This window comes from Triticum dicoccoides, chromosome 2B, assembly GCF_002162155.2.
Source record: "Triticum dicoccoides isolate Atlit2015 ecotype Zavitan chromosome 2B, WEW_v2.0, whole genome shotgun sequence".
NCBI lineage: Eukaryota > Viridiplantae > Streptophyta > Magnoliopsida > Poales > Poaceae > Triticum > Triticum dicoccoides.
The window spans coordinates 655,504,124-655,508,766 of NC_041383.1; the positions used below are offsets into that span (position 1 = coordinate 655,504,124).

The 4,643-nt window shown below is 46.7% G+C and overlaps 1 pseudogene; it reads right to left on the bottom strand.

The window, feature by feature from the left end:
* Window positions 1-1,804: 1,804 nt before the first annotated feature.
* On the bottom strand, window positions 1,805-4,095 carry LOC119365428 (annotated as a pseudogene).
* Between the last annotated feature and the right edge of the window lie 548 nt (window positions 4,096-4,643).

Here is a 4,643-nt window from a genome sequence, read left to right on the forward strand (position 1 = left end):
TGTGAACTTTATTAAAATCCCTGAACTATTCAATTTTCTGAACAATATTCAAATTCGTGATCTTTTACAAAATCACGAATATTTTTTTAATTCATGAGCTCTTTTCAATTCATGGATGTTTTTCAAATTTACAAACTTTTTCAAAGCAGTGGTGTTTTTTTAAATCCAAAGTTCTTACAAAACGTGAGTTTTTCCAAAAAATTTATAATCATGAACTTTTTCGAAATTCACAAACTTATCTCAAATTCATAAATTTATTTAAAATTTGTGAAAAATTTCAAGTGCATGAAGTTTTTGAATCTGTGAACTTTTTTCAAATCTGTTGTCCTTTTTGCAAATTCATGAACTTTATCAAATTTGTGAATTTATTTTCAAATCCATGAGCATATTTAAAATCTAGGAACATATTTTAAAAGTTGTGAACAATTTTTCTATTCGTGAACATTTTATAAAATTCTAGCCGAACCCTATAAATTTGACTCCTCAAACACCACCTCAAACCTTAACTCCTTAAATTTGAGTAGTTCAAAAAACACGAACCTAACCAAAAACTATCAAACTTAACTACTCGACCCTACATGGAAGCCTCTCTCCCTCTTCTTACTTCTTCCTTCTTTCTTGTTCCTTTCATGCGGCCAACGACTCAGCACTAGATGATTTTCATGAGCTAGCTAGTACTTAGGATAGATGTTCCGCAAAAGTAATTTGACAGAGGCTCATGGTTCGCAATGTAAGCGTGCAACACGGTATTTAAAATTCCTCTTCCATGAGCATGGCTTGGGTTCTTCTTCGTCCAAAGAGGTTTTCCCACTTATCCCTCTCCTATGGCGCGATGGCATCGTCCGGAATGAAAGGATTCACCGAAATCGACGATGGCGGCTGGCGGCCACTTTTTATGTATGCTTTCTTCTTGTACATTGAACTTTTCCTCTTTGTAGATGGTCCTCCCCGTGTGTTGCAGCTTTGCACATGTCGCCATCGGGCTAGGTACGACAAGGGGGAGCGCCGCCGTGGCCGAAGAAAACGATAGCCGGAATTTGGTGGCCAAAGGTCGACGGGGCTACGACGTCCGGGGTGATTGCCGGAGGCAAGGAATACGATGGGGGTGACGCCGGAGTGAAGGCGACTGAGCAACAGCTATTTGAGGAGTTGGTTTTGGCTGCTCAAATCTATGAGAGAAGTACTCTCCCCAAAAATTTGAATAGTTTGACTTAATTTCTCAAAAGGGAATCTTCCGGGGAGTTAAGCCGTTTTGAGGGTTCAATTATAAATGTTCTAAGAGTGCCCGTGTGAGATGGGCTAAATAGAGAGACGCGATTAAGAACCATGGTTCAGTCGAACGTATAGTCCACGTGTACCATTCAACAATTGTATACATGTGGATCCGTGCCATGCATGCCAACTCCGTCCAACACTTCGCTTCATGCATTGTTTAACATGCAAATAGCTTCCACCATGATTTTTAATCAACCATGCACGGATCCTCATGAACAGTGTTCAAAGATCAATGGTGTCGAGCATAGGTTCGGCTGAACCATGGTCTTTAAAACATTTTCGACCTAAATAGCTAATGAACCAAAAGCAGGTGACACTTTATAAGCAATCATACTTCCATTTCTGACCAAATCCGCTATTTTATCACCCGATATTATATATCGACTGATGATCGATCCCATCCGAAGGAACAAGCTAATTAACTAAATGGTGAGCGAATACAGATGACACTCATGAGCGATCACATGTCCCTCTCTGACCAAATCCTCTATTTTATCAGTCCTTATTATCACATCTGATGGAGCAAGTTAACTAGCTAGCTATAGTGTGTCAAAACAGATAACACTTAAATACTCCATACGTCCTATAATGTAAGACATTTTTTAAACACTACACCAGTGTAAAAAAAACGTTTTACATTATGAGACAAAGGGGGTATTTAATTAGCAAGCACACGTTCTTGCACTATTTTTACACACAAAAGGCCTTGTAGAGCAACAACTTTTACACACACGCACATATATATATACCAGCAACGATCTAGTTGGTGGTGTTACAAATTTACAATACGTACATACGTACATACACAAAATATAAATAACAGGCACCACAACTGTCCTTCATCCGAACACATAGCTGTTCTCCAGAACTTTGAAAACGGTCGGCTCCTCCTCTATCACCTTCACCAGCTCCGGCGCCGCATGCACGTACACCACCCACTCGCCGTCCCCGCGCGCGCTCGGCATCGGCATCACGTAAGCCGCGCCGGCGGGCCACGGGAAGTGGTACGACGCGAACGCCGGCAGGCCCGTCCCAAAGTTAATCTCCCGGACTGGGAAACTCATCCCCGACGACACGATGCACGCCGTCGCCTTGTTGCCGCCGGTGCCGCCTAGGTACGCCCTGGCCGCGGCCGGTTTGGGCCGTAGCGCCTCCACCCAGTCGATGAGCCCCCGGAAGTGCTCATCCGTCGCGGCCTCACGCACCCACCGGTGGACGTCATCTGCCACGTCGGCGAGCGCCATGCGACGACGAAGGTCGTCCGTGCTGGTGACACCGTAAGTTATGGTCAGCACGTTACCGAAGTAGGCCTTCATGGCGCCGTCCGGTGACATGCGGGCGCGCCCGTCCACGACCATGCCCATGCAGCACAGATGCTGATGCGCTGAGGCCGCCTTAGAGCAGAGTTGCCACAGGTGGGCCGTGAATGCCTCAAGCTTCGTGCGCCCTGGCCCGGCCGTGGACTGCAGCGCCGCGACGTCGGCCGTGGCTATATGGTAGATGCGGTTGACAGCGGTGGCGGCAACGGTGGCCGGAGGGGGTGGCGGCGCTGAGCTCAGAGGCGAGAAAAGGCGGTCGATCAGGGCAGGGATGGGTCGCGCGGGGACACTAGGGAGCGGCGGAAGGTCGGGGCCGGTGGTACGAAGCCACCACGGGCTGCGGCGCCCCATGCGACGAGGAACATGTTGAAGGAGTAGGCGTCGCAGACCCGGTGGTCGAAAGTGCAGCCGACGACGGCGCCGCCGCACTTAAACTTTGTGACCTGTAGATGCGTGCATGTAGCACGCAACGGGATCAGTAAAAGATATGGATATAAGTATATCTCTAGGCTAGATAACAAAAGAGGATGTGACTGGGTCTCAGTGTCTCAGTCCTACGAGGCTTTATCAAGTCTTTGTTCAGTGTAAAGTATATAAAAAGAAAAAAGAAAACTAAAATAAAATTGTACAAATCTCCATGCAAGATCCAAAAAGTATAGCATCGACACATGAACATAACAAAGTCTCAGACTATTGAAACTTAATAAAACTGAACAAAATAACATCTTATTATGGTTGGAAAAAGTATCTTTAGGGCATCTTATTATCTTGTCTATAATTTCTCATATGAGAGCATCTTTTTTTGGATTTATATTGGAATTTCATATGAGTGCATCTCATCATCTTGTCCATACTAGGCTGCCACGGTGGTGCCCTAGGCCGCCTAACGCGTGAATGATCCGGTGAATGACCTGCTCCATGTATATAAACTCCTTTTACCCCCGCAAAAAAAAAGACCTGCTCCATGTTGGGCTTATCTTCACCTGTTTTTCACGTGGACCTGTGTATTACTTTTTTTTGGAGTTAATGATTCTACAATGATGATTATAGTACTACCTGAACAGACATGACGCCGGCCTTCTTGGAGGGAACAAGCTTGTCGATGCCCTCGTCCACGATGCCCAACCGGAGCTCCCGCAGCTCGGTGTCGCCGGCGCTTGCCTCGGTGAAGTCGACGCCGCGGCAGGTGCACAGCAGCTCCGGCTCGCCGTCACCGTTGGCCACAACCTCTCCCGCGAGCGGGTAGTACGCCACCAGCACTTTGGCGAGCGCCTCCTTGAGCGCAGCCGCGGTGGGCGCCGGGTGGAGGTAGCAGAAGAAGACGCCGACGTCGATGGGCGGCAGGAGGAGGTCCAGGTTAGACAGCGGCAGGCGGTGCTCCTGCAGCGGCAGCGCCGGCGCCACCGTCGTCGCCGACATGATGGTCACCTCGCCGCCGTGCGCTTCGGTGGTTTCCCTCACCATGGCGTGCGCTGTACGTGTGCGTTCGTGTTGTAGGTATCACGAGAGATGAGTGCATGTCTGAAGTCGAAACGAGATGTGGTGCTGCTATTTAAAGGGAAGGGGTTAGGTAAACTAGTACGTCAGAGCACGTGTACTGCACGCGTAATGCGATGTTAATCATCATTCATAGTTCCTGTTCGGGAAAATTAATCCTTTCTACTCCCTCCGTCCGAAAATACTTGTCATCAAAATGGACAAAAAAGGATGTATTTAGAACTAAAATACATCTAGATACATCCCCTTTTATTCATTTTGATGACAAGTATTTCTGGATGGAGGGAGTATGAGTTAACTACTTCATGTATTCACTGGCCTACCATTTTCAGCAATGTGAGTTTGGTGGCATTTGTCTGGTTCAGTGGTTTGGGTGGCGTTACCCTTTTGTTTTAGATGAGAAATGACTGCTTAAGTTCTTAACTGTCTAGCTACTAAAGTACCAAGATGAAGATTACATGCTGATGAGATTTTGTTTCCATATATAAATAGAAGATAGTAACACATATACTTGCTAAGATATTATTTCTTTGAGGACGGTTGGTTTGGGAC